Source organism: Mus musculus, chromosome 3, assembly GCF_000001635.26.
Source record: "Mus musculus strain C57BL/6J chromosome 3, GRCm38.p6 C57BL/6J".
NCBI classification, from domain to species: domain Eukaryota; kingdom Metazoa; phylum Chordata; class Mammalia; order Rodentia; family Muridae; genus Mus; species Mus musculus.
Window position 1 is genome coordinate 146,851,932 of NC_000069.6, and position 12,572 is coordinate 146,864,503.

The 12,572-nt window shown below is 41.8% G+C and overlaps 1 protein-coding gene across 5 annotated transcripts in view; it reads left to right on the plus strand.

Moving 5' to 3' along the window:
• Positions 1–252: 252 nt before the first annotated feature.
• Ttll7 (tubulin tyrosine ligase-like family, member 7) overlaps positions 253–12,572 on the plus strand; it is a 131,826-nt gene continuing 119,506 nt past the window's right edge. For 3 of the 5 annotated variants that reach the window (NM_001302957.2, NM_001357217.1, NM_001302958.1), the window contains exon 1: positions 436–658. The gene's annotated coding sequence lies outside the window, so the exon portion shown is untranslated. Of the gene's footprint in view, positions 659–12,572 lie in introns of all 5 variants that reach the window. The other 2 variants (XM_017319721.2, XM_017319722.2) reach the window with 1 other exon arrangement.

Consider the following 12,572-nt stretch of genomic DNA (forward strand, 5'->3'; position numbering starts at 1 on the left):
TTTGCGAGATCTTAGGCACTCCTGTGTGTTAAGCTGACATGTGGACTTGGGACCTGGTGGTCTGGGTCACAAGATGAAGAAGGAGGTGGCCCAGATAGATGTCAGGCCAGCTCCCCTAGCATCCCCTTAGGAGGGGATGGCACCCTGGAGCTTGCGTTGCTAGGTCCTCTGTTAAAGGCGTTCTGAACGCTCCCTGAGCGGGACCAAGAATAAGACGGGGTGAGGGGTGCCCTGGAAAGCCCAGCTCATTCTTCTGCATACCTAGATGAGAAGCCATGGGTCCAGGAGGTCCTTAGCGCTCAGGCCTAGTTGTGGGTAGAGGACCCTTCTTTTCCTTGGTTTCTTCTGCCCGTCTCCAGCCCTCTCGAGGTCCTGGTGCTTGTACCTCCATGCACGATGCGCACCCCTGGGCGCAGTGGGCAAATGGTCTGGCCCATCGGTAGCTACCACCCCCTTGGGCACGACAGCTGCTCCAGCTGCTCCTGGTCCGGTCGAGCTTCTAAGCTCTGAACCGCGGCTGCCCCGGGGGGGTGGGCGAGCTGAGGTGATCCCAAGACGACACGCGGAGTGGACCGACCGGGGAGCCGCCAGCCGCTGGCGGGGAGTGTGGGCCACCAAGAGACCGGCCACTGGATCCAGCCAGAGAGGTGCCTCAGCTGTGAGTACCTGCCCTTGCCCCCGCCCCTCTCCTCCACACCCCAGGTCGCTGCGCCCATTCCCTCCAGTGCCTGTCCTGGAGACTTGCCAGGGTGGAAGCGGCTGAGGAGGGCGGCTGCTGCCAGGCTCATGATTCAGCATCATTGGCGCCCAGTGGTTTGGGCAGAAGGAGGAGGGGACTGGTCGGGATTATTTGTGGGGTCCCACTTCAGTTTCTAGACTCTCTCTGGCAGGATGAAGTGGGCAGAACTCCCAGTCCCCCGCTGGGTTGAGCTGTCATGATATTCTGTCCCCAGCCCCAGTGTCAACCTGCTTGAGCAAAGCATGTTGTGTATTCTTGAAAGTGTGTCAGTGAGATCTCTTTTCCCACACGTCTCCTTTCTCCACTTCTCATCCCACTAGACATCCACTTTATCTGATATCAAAACATCCCCCCAAACTGAAAAATTTTTTTTATAGAATTTGTCTTATATTCAGCATTGGTTTGACGGATTCAAAAAAGAAAAGATGTATAGGAATCATGAGTAATATCATATATTAGGGGCGTGTGTGTGTGTGTGTGTGTGTGTGTGTGTGTGTGTGTGTGTGTGTGTATAATTGTATCACTTCAACTCAGAACCAGTTCTGGAAAGTGAGGAAGAGAGAGCTTAAATTACAATCTCAAGGTCACAGAACAAGAATTTGAATCCAGATCTCCCTCTCTCCAACATCCGTGGATCGTCTACTGTATCAGTCAGTGTTGGGTCCACTTATGCACTATTAGATATTAAGTATAATATTAATTTTCATAGGAGTAGTCTCAAACACTAGTGACAGCAACCTGTAAACTTTCTGCACATTGCCCTGCGACCCTGTGCAGAAAAAGTCCATTTCCTTAGCATCTAGAAAAAAAAATGTATATTTGGACAATACTCTGTCGGAGAGCTGGGCCTGAGATGCCTAACCTGCTTTTGGGTGATGCTGGATGCTCGAGCCTCGGGAGAATCAATTAGCAGCACAGTAAGCAATCTGGAAATGGCTATTTAGTTTTTGGGTAACATTCAAAGGAAGAACAGTGATCTAGCTTATGGGGTGCGAGACTGAATCACTCACAGCAGGGTGATAAATAAGCCGAGACTCAAGTGATGCTATGTGGCTTGTCACACCTTTGGGACTTGGCATAGCAGGTGACAGTTTATACGTTAAGGAGCTCAACTCTAGAGAAGGTTTGAGGTCATCTGGTAAGTGCTAGCATCCGAACAGGCACTTACTCTTAAGTGCTTGCTTCTCTTACTAAATAAAACATGTATGTGTTACAGTAGGATGGAGTCATGAACAGTGGGAAGTGCTTTTGTTAGTTGATGCTCTGCCCTCCAGAGTCAACAATCATACTGACCTTGTATGCTCCTTCTGCAAAAATAGTGGACACCAGGTCTCTCCTTCTCCTCGGGCAGGTCCTTTGACCTGATTTCATTTATGATTTATGGATTATCTCTTTAAGATGTGTGACTCTTGCCGATGTCGCCGGTGTCAGATTGCTAATGTACAGATGGTATGGATTTCCAAGTCCTGGCAGAGTGTTTGATGGCACACAAGAACACAGCCATTTAGTCCATCACTTATAAAGCACTGGACCAATTGATCTGGAGAGTTTTTGTTTTTGTTTTGTTGGTTAAAGGGGATATTAATAGACTAAAGCCCATGGCCTAAGTAAGGACATAACGTGGGGACAAAGATTTATATTTGCTGTTCAGACAAAACCTGTAAGAGAAGCTGGGCCCTGTGTGTGGTCTTGTGATTTCTAGAATGTCATTGTATGTGTTATTTATATTCTGCACCTTAGTGAGGCATATTGCAACCCAATCTGTTTGATCCCCAGAGGAACCTCAGAATTGATATGAATGAATAAGCAGAAATTGATTATTAATGCTCCAAAAGCAGAAAATGGAAAATGCATGTCCTACGAGTGATGTCATAGGTAGGGTTTTTAACAGCAGGCTTCATTTAGATAATACCACTGAGGGCGTGAATATAATGCAAGCCCGGCTGTAGAATTCTACTTCCTCTTTGCCTCTGTGTGTATTTGACCAGTAACTACTGAAAAGCATCTAAATTTATGACTTCTAGAAACTCCAGGTCTAGCTGAGAGGTATTGACATACTCAGAAATAATGAGCTGAATGACAGAATGGGCTCAGTGTTGGCAGGTGATGTAGCCTTAGGTGCTATAGCAATACCAGAAGAGAAGAGGGGACCCACAGAAGTGCTGTGGTTGGTCAGATGGCCAGAGACGTCTTCAGCACAGAAGTGAATTAAGTGACGATCTGAAACTTCGACTGATTTCCATAGCTAGAGAAGCTGTCAGCTGAGATGTGCTAGGCTTTAGTCTGTGAAGCACTTTGAATGTCAGGCATGAGGTCTGTTTCTGATGTGGTAGCCACAGAACTAGTAGAGATATTTTTAATCAGAGTGAGTTTTTCTTGCTCATGTTTCTCATTTCCTTTGCCTTAGTAACCTTCGATACTCTTGCAGAAAAATGAAATCCTTTTGGACACTAAAAGAATTATCAACTAAATGCAGGAAAAAAAAATTCAGTGAAAATAAAACATTTTCCTTCTAATGAGAGTCACTCTTTAAAAATTTTACCCATTGTACAATTATTAAAAAATGGAAAGTATAAAAATATAAATAGATAGCATACTCTTACCAAGTAAAGATAACCATTGACAACATTATTTGTGTTTGGTTTTAACTGTGATAAGTTAATTGTTACTGTATTTTTTTTAAACTTTTACTCTTTAACACTAGTTTTCACCAAATTATAAGTGAGCACTGAACATTTTAAATGCCTGCATAACTTTTCATGAGGTAGACATACTAAAATTTCCTAATAATCCCCCTTGTCAGTATCTTTTTTTTTTTTTTTTTTTTTTTTTTTGGTGTTTTGAGACAGGGTTTCTCTGTATAGCCTTGGCTGTCCTGGAACTCACTCTGTAGACCAGGCTGGCCTCGAACTCAGAGATCTGCCTGCCTCTGCCTCCCAAGTGCTGGGATTAAAGTTTACACACGTTCAATTTGAGTTTATTTTTAAAGATTTATTTATTTATTTATTTATTTATTTATTTATTATATGTAAGTACACTGTAGCTGTCTTCAGACCCTCCAGAAGAGGGCATCAGATTTTGTTACAGATGGTTGTGAGCCACCATGTGGTTGCTGGGATTTGAACTCAGGACCTTCGGAAGAGCAGTCGGCACTCTTAACCACTGAGCCATCTCGCCAGCTGAGTTTATTTTTAAAAATGCAAGTCATGTCTGTGGTTTCTCAGATCATGTTGTTTCAGGTAACTCAACTTTTCATTAGAACAAGTAACTAGATCCTAAGAACCTAGAGAAAGGTGGGTTTGAGAACTAAAGAAAGAAGATGTAATTAAAGCCAGAGAACAGGTTTGATGAGAGAAGGGGGTGTGTGTCTGTCCAGAGAAGAGGTACCTGTAATAGAGGATGGTCAGCTCCTAGGGATTCGTTTGTGGGCCCGAGCCCTAGTAGAAACCATATCCTGAGACAGTCTCCTGCAGACTTTTAGCCTTTGTTCTCCTATGTCAGATTCTCAGGTCTTTAGCTTTGGTGCCCTAGTAATGCTGGGCACAGATTGAAGCTTGTCTCAGTCCATAACTTAGAGAATCTGTGACCTCTGCCACACCACCACTCTTAGCAGAAGCTCCCACTACAAAGTCCACATGTACATAAGAGGCACATTTGGTGGACCTTGAAGGTCCCTGTTTAGCTCCTGGTGTACGTTTGTCAGAGATGACCTTTGAGCAGAGTGGTGGCTGGGAGATGCGTTACATGCTCAGTGTCTCCACCCAACACTTAGATTCTTACCTCATTTCTCACCAGAGAAAAAAATTCCTCCATGGAGGAGACCGTGCCTCAGTTTTCCTTATGTGTTGAAAAGCCACATAACATTCCTTCCTTACTAAGAGTGAGACAGGAACCCAGGGTTGAGATGGTGTTTTATCTGGGTTCTTGATTTATTCTCCAAAGTTCTTCAATGGGCTTCCCTTGGGATCTACTTCCATCCTTCTTGCTTGGGTCATGAGCCTGGGGCTCCACTGAGGTGGTTGGCTGTGAAGTGTCTCTGGTACTCGTGGAAGGGGAGTCAAGGGACCTGACTGCACTGGAGGACACACTCAGGACCCGAAGCTTGTTCTGAGACGAGCCAGTCTTGAAGCAATGAAGACTAGAGCATTGTACTGCAAACCACAGTGAAACTTGACCTTCCTCTTAGGCCCCAAGAGATGATTTCTGATGGAAGCCAGGCTCTCAAGGACCTGAGGATTTTAAGCTGAGTTTGCCTTGGTTAGTTGGAGCCTATTATAAAAAAGTTGGCTTAAGTTCTTAGGAGCTTCAAGTTCCTTTCCACTTATCTCAGGCATTATTCATCAAACATAGAGTGGGCTTAGCAGTCTTGAAAGTTTAACTAGGTTTAACTATTCATTCCCCTTTCACCTTTATTTCCTGTTGGACATTTAGCTCTGACCACATGACCGCCATTACTGTATACCATTAGTGACAAAGCCAAGACAATGGGCTCCTCTAGACTGTAAGGCATGCGTGGATGGGTGATGTGTTAATTTCCCCCTTTCATTCTCACATCTTTTATTGAAATCACCTGGTTGGTTGGCTGATTTTTTTCCTCTTCTTCAGGTTTTAGAATTCACTGGAGTCTTTTCTCAGGGTGTCTCAAAGGTCTCTGGAATTGCTTACCTCCCCCTTCCCCCCGAAAATAATGGTATTGTAGATATGCAAAGCTGACATGTTGGCTGCTGGTTCTAAATTGTTGGGACACCCGAGCTTCCAAACCTGTGGGTTTTTTTTTTTTTTGTCCCTCTGCCTAGCCATGTGAAATGAAACATTCTATTTGACAAAGGGCTATTTTTGAACAATTCTAGCTCTTTCACCCACTGCTTTGTGAAGTGTGAACTGGTACCACGGCTGATTCGACAAGATGAAAATAGCCTGGTTTCTTTTTTAAACTTTATTTTATGTTGAAAGTTCCTCCCTCCTCTGTTAGCGTTGGCTGTCTTTTAAAGCAAGCAGGTCAACTGTAGATTAGATGGCGAGGGAACAGTAATCGAGGCATCATCTCCAAGACCGTTCCTTGGCTGTAGGTCGTTCCGTGGCTGGCTTGCGTACATCCTTTAGGCATTCTCATTAAAGGTAATTCCGTCTCTCTTTTCTAAGTATTCTTACTTGACTTGCATGCAGAAGGTAATTGGCATAGCCCTACTATGTTTAAATGTGGATGATTGGTAAGAAAAGCAACTGTAGGTTTGAGTCACTGCATTTCCTTGAAACATCTTAACGTGTAATTTTGTCATAATTGCAAGTCTACTCTTCAAATGACCCATTAGATGAAACATATGGACACGTGTAACATCTGGAGTGATAACTGGAGAAGCAGAATAGTTAGCCTGGTTCTTTGTGTGGCACAGTCTGCCACTAACTAGTGGCCCTGGGATAGTGCTGGGAAGGGATAAGATGGAAAGTGACCCCTTTTCTGTAGTCGGCTGGTTTAATATTCATGAGCCATCTGTGATTATATTTACTTAGTTTTAGTTTTGATCACATCCACGAAGAAATCATGAGTGACGTAATCGACAACCCTATGATTGGCAGCTATTGTTTTGTCCATTTTAACAATGTGAAGAATAGAACTAAAGAGACACAAAGCAAGCACACATTAGCCTACAGAGAACCAGCACCTGGCCCATATCTGTCCCTCAGATACATAGCTCGATACCCGCTGCTAGCACTTTATATGAAACGAAGACAGTGACCTTCACTGGTTTTTATTGATAGTCTTTTTTTGGTTTTACTTCCTTTAGGGCACTTGGGAAAAACTTCACTTATTGAATACCAGTGTGGTCAAGAGCGCACATTTAAACCCATTAGTTCTGGAAAGTATAAAATATCGTTTCTAGAACTCCACAGAGATGAGTTGAAAGAAAGCAGGCATCTTAAGTGCAAAGGGAGGGTGCAAGGGAAGGCTCAGTGCTTCTCAGAATCAATGCGCTTGGGCCATCTCATCAGGTACAGTGCTTGTTTCACAGGCCTCAGGACCAAGTCTGTACTCTCAAACCCATGTGAAGGTGGAAAGAGAGAAATTACTTCCTAAGGGTCCTATGATTCTCCCATGTGTGCCTTGTGCATGTGTGACCTTCCTATAACAGTGTGCACACGTACATGCAGCAATATATAAACTGTTTTAAAATTTTAAAAAATTAGGTTCTATATCTGAGCAAAAGCCTTTTCACTTGTCTAAAACTGATACCAAACAAACATTTGGTGCAATGAAATGGTTGCTATTACATATGTTTTGGGTTGTCATTTTGGAAGCAGAGGAATTTTATTTTTAAAGCGTTTATTTGGGGTGTGTGCCTCAAGAGCTATCTTTATCCTTGACTCAGTATTAAGTATAACATGTATTCCTCGTTGGTTAAGCAGAGCATATGTGCTTCCATTTGGTACTTAATCGTTGGTGGATGTTGTTTCCAGAGCACGCAAGGGATAAGAACAATACAGATAGGAGATGCATGAAGGTTGAAAAGCAGTTTCTACTGGGAGTAACTTTAAGGAAACTCACGTGGGGGAGGGGAAATGGCTCAGTGCCCAGGTCATCATGCTGCTCTTCCAGATGCTCTTCCCCAGATGTGGTTCCTAGGCGCCTGATGAGACAGCTCACAGTTGCCTATAACTCCAGCTCCAAGGGATCTAACACTTCCTTCTGCCTTCTGTGGTCACCTGTTCTCACGGGCACAAACCTCTGCAGACAGACAGACAGACAGACAGACAGACAGACACACACACACACACACACACACAATTGAAAATAAAACAACATCTCAAAAAAAAAAAACAACCCAAAAAAGTGTACTTAGTACTATTGAATATAGAGATTTGGATCCCCAAGTAAAATTAGCTGATGATGCAGAAATGAATCGTTTGTCTTTTTACCTAATTGTACATCTCATGACAATATGAAACTGATGCTAGTATTTTATAATAATAATAATAATAATAATAATAATAATAATAATAATAATACAGTAGTCACTGCTTATCTATGATGTCATCTTTCATGGTTTCACTTACAAATGGCCAACCATGATCTAAAGAATATTAAATGGGAAGTTCTTGAAATAATAGTTCACAGTTCTGAATAGTGTTGTCCCAAAGGGTGCAGGCAGTGGGGCTGGTGACTTAGATATGACAAAAAGAAGTAGCAAAATACTCTTCCCAGCTGACAAGGCAAAAACTCCCAATAAGGAAAAAAAAAAACATCGTGGGCAGAGATCACCATGGCCTGCAATGAGACATGCACAAGCACATCTGTGTACCTTTTATGGATTGAATTGTTGGGTTGTCAATCATGGGCAGAGATGACCATGGCCTGCAGTACAATGAGATGTGAACAAGCACATCTGTGTACTTTTACAGATTGAATTGTTGGGTTGTCATATTTTACTGTTAGTTATCATTGTTGATTTCTTACTGTGCCTAGTTTATAAATGGAACTACCTTACACGAAACATATACATGCAAAACCATAGCATATGAGTTGGTTCTAGCCAAGATTTCAGGCCTTTGCTGTGACTGGGAAGGTATGTTGTTCCTCCTTGATCCTTGCCACACACAGCCAACTTTCTGCTTTCCGTATCTATGAATTTAAATATGTTAGATACTGATCTAATGAGGTAGGATCTCAGGTGGGTGGAGTCAGATGCTGTTTGCCTCTTGAATCTGTTTATCTCAACATAGTGCCCTGGGGTTCACCCTGCTCTAGTACATGGCGAATTTCCTTCCATCTGAAGGCTGAGTGACAAGGCACCGTGAAGATGGATCAAACTGTGTTTCTCTGTTGGCTCCTTCAAGACATTTGCATTGTTTCCACTTCATGGCTCTAGTGAACAGTGCTTCTGTGGATGGGTGAATCACATGTCTCTTCAAGACTCTGCCTCCACTCTTCTTGAATTGTGTTCACAATCAAGCAGAAAGCCTGTATCATAGGGTGGTTCTACTTCACACACTTTGAGGAAACCCCATGGTGTTTTATACACAAGTTTCAGAATTTTGCCAGCAGCAGTGCACTCGCGTTCATGCTGACAGCTCCTACTTTGGGGTGTTTTGTGAAGTGATGCCTCACTGTGCTTTTGGTTGTATTTCTCGGATGATTAGCGATACTGAGCACCTAACTTTTCACGTGCTTGGTATACATCATCTGTGGAGACATGTCTATTAATGTCATCCATTTCAAAATAGCATTAGTTATTTGATTGTTTCAAAAAGCATTTTTTGACTTTCGTTGTTGAGTTGTAGTTCTTATGTATTCTAGCTGCTAATCATGCATTCAGTAGATGCTTTGCAAATGTGGTTCCCTGTCCTGTTCATTTTCCCCCCTGTTATGGCCTTCCTTGTTTTATATAGTTAATCTTTCTATTTTCACTTTTCTTGCTTACATATATAATTGTTTATTTTAACAGTCTAAAATTTTATTGTTGGATCACTTCAAAACTTACATTCTTTAATTCTTTTTCCTTATTTCTAAAAATCTACAATATTGGTTTTGTGAATTTGTAATCATGACATATACCATACTGTTTTATAAGTGAAACTTAGTGTTAGTCTTGATTGTTTGTGGAAAAATTTAAAGTCAGTTGATACCTTTACTTTACCAGGTCTTCCAAACTATGAACAGGACAGACTCTCCTAGGCTATCTTACTTGATATCTTCCATCAATATCAATGAGTTTGATGATACAGATTTTGTACACGTTTTAAGTACTTCATTTTTATCTGGAACAAATATAAATGATATTCAATTTCAAATCTCTATTTCTGTTTCTTGTTGTCAGTGAGTAAGCATACAGTTGGTTTTGTGTCTCAATTTTGTTAGCCTGTAACCTTCCTGAATTTGTTTCTTGGTGATAGAATTTATAGACATTTTCTTTTCCTGCTAAACATGATTATATTAGCTGCAAAACAGTTTACTTTCTTTCCATCTTACACAACTTTGTTGCTCTTGCCTGAATACAATGGCTGGAACATCTAGTATTACATTAAATAAAAGTAATGAGTTGATATTGTTGCCTTGTTCCCAGGGTTAAGCAGACATTGTTCAGTCCCTGTTAAATAGAATGCTAGTTGTGGTGTCTCTGTGTGTGACTGTGTGTGTCTGTGTCTCTCTCTGTCTCTCTGTGTGCATATGTATGTGTCTCTGTGTGTGTCTCTGTGTGTCTGTGTATGCCTGTCTGTATGTGTCTCTGTGTGTCTGTATGTGTTTGTGTGTGCCTGTCTGTGTGTGTCTTTGTGCATATGTGTGTGCTGTTGTTGTCATCCCACTGTTTCTGTCAATCCTTCCATAAATTGAAAATGTTTAAAAAATTGCTTCTGTGCTGAACATATATTTACATTCCCTTTTTATTATCACTCCCAGAAAAATAGAGAGTAACTATTTGCATAGTGTTTTTATTGCATTGTTAGTAATGTAGAGAGGGCTTAAGCAATGCATGTGTCCTTAAGCTGACATGTGTCCATTAAATGGGTATCCACGCTGCTTTATGTAAGGAATTTGAACAAGGACAGATGTTTTCTCTTGGGAGCTTTGGAACTCCTGTACCTGCTATTTATGGAGGTCCATGACGTTCCTCTCTGTTTCTCCTACAATGAGACCTTTACCAAGAATGGAGGTTACAGCCATCAGTGGTAGAACCTGTCTGATTGCAGTACGTGGGAAGTAGAGGCAGGGTTAGGAGTTCAAGGTTATCCTTGACTACATAATGACTTTGAAGCTAGTAAGGGTTACATAGGATCCTGGCTCAAATACAAAAAGAAAAGCAATTATTACTTGATCTGAGCGTATAATTTCCTTCTCCTTGATATCTAAATGGCACATCATATTGATTTTTGAATAGTGATTCAACCTTATACACATGAAATAAATATTGATTAGTCATGAGTGTATGCGAACACATTATTTGCATTCATAACATGTATGTACACACATTTGCTAAATTTTGTTAAGGACATTTGCATCCAAATTTCTTGGTTTCTTGGTTTCTTTGTCCATGGTTTCTTTGTTCATGTGCTTTCTTTGTTAGGTTTTGGTTCTATGTCCTAGACCTTGAGTTGGGAACCATTTCCTCTTCTATATTCTGAGGGAACCACCTGGGACATTTCCTTTTCAGAAAATTTTAAATTAAAACAACCTCTAATAATTGAATAATTGCTCAGGCCATGTCTTTTCTCTTGGAATGAGATCTGGCAGTTTCCCCTTTTTAAGAGAAATTCCCTAGGTTATTAGCTTTATGCACACACATGACCTTGGATTTCCCTTACTTCCTTCTTATCATTTCTTGGATGTTTTTTAATGCTTGCTCCAGCTTTATTTTATCCACTTTCAAAAGTTCTTAAACAAACTGAGGGTGTGGACTTATGATGGCTTCTCCCGTCTCATGTCAGCATTTATGTTCAACACGATTCCTCTTGACCTGGCTTTGCTTGTGTCTTATAGAGTACAACCTGAGGTTTTATTTACAGTCTGCTCTAGATCAGTGTTGAAGAAAGCATTTCTTTTAGGACTTCTATTTTGACCCACGGGCTACTGAGGAAACTTTTTTCCATCTGTGTGTGTTTTGTAAGATTTTATTTTACTTTTTATTTATGTGTGCACATGTGGGTGCTTGCATGTGTGTGTGTGTGTGTGTGTGTGTGTGTGTGTGTGTGTGTGTGTGTGTATTCGCGCATATGCAGGTACCTGTGAGGCCAGAGGAGGGCATTTCTTAGAGCTGCAAGTACAGCAGTTGTTAACCTCCAGACGAGCCATGGGACACATAAACTCAGATCCTTTGGAGGAGCTGAAAGTGCTTTTTGACCTCTGATCCTGCTTTCCATCTTATTTTGATATTTCTTAAATTAATTTTAATTGAGCCTCACAGTTTGGCCCAGGGTGGTCTTGAATTCACGGTCTTATGTTATCCCAGCTTAGCCTCTGAATGGCTTGAGCTGCAGGTGCAGGCTGTGATGCCTGCTTGAGAAGAGACTGACTTCTCCGAGATAGGAGGTTTGGCTGTGTTGGTTTCTTGCTTACTTCTACTGATTGTGGTTTAAATTATTCAAATTTGTCTAAAGGCTCACCTTGGTTTGTAAGCCTTCTTGTGCTTTATGGATGAAGATCTAGTATGTGTAAACGCTTGATGAGTACTTGAGATAATGTGTATTCTCCTGGTTCTGAGTAGGATATATATCCCAAAGTTGTCCAGATCCTATCAGCCAATGCCCTGCTCAGCTCTGCTTTCTGAACGCAGCTCTGTCAACTGTTATGTATATGTAGGGTCCATCAATATTTGCTTTTCTGTGACTAGTATTTCAATATCCTTCAGATTCACCCTCCTTATCACAGATAACATGATTGTCTCTTGTCTCTTTAAGACTGAGTAATATCCCACACTAAAACTACATGCTACATATATTAAACTTACTTGTTTGTCTGTTAACCAGCATGGGGCTGGAGTCACCCCTCTGTCCCATTTGAGGACTCCCAAAGGATACACTGGATTCTCCTTGTCCAAACTAACCCCATCGAAAGGTTATTGTCATAAGCTCTGAGACTGTTAGTGATTGTTGACACGCTGACCTTGTGAGTGAACCAGAGTCAGGTTTATCTCTTACCCCTCGTAAGCATTCTGAAATGAAAAGCAACCAGTCTGATAACAGCCAAAAAGTGTTTCACATAAGAAATCTTCATTCTGGGCTGGTGAGATGGCTCAGTGGGAAGAGTACCCGACTGCTCTTCCAGAGGTCCTGAGTTCAAATCCCAGCAACCACATGGTGGCTCACAACCATCCGTAACGAGATCTGACGCCCTCTTCTGGTG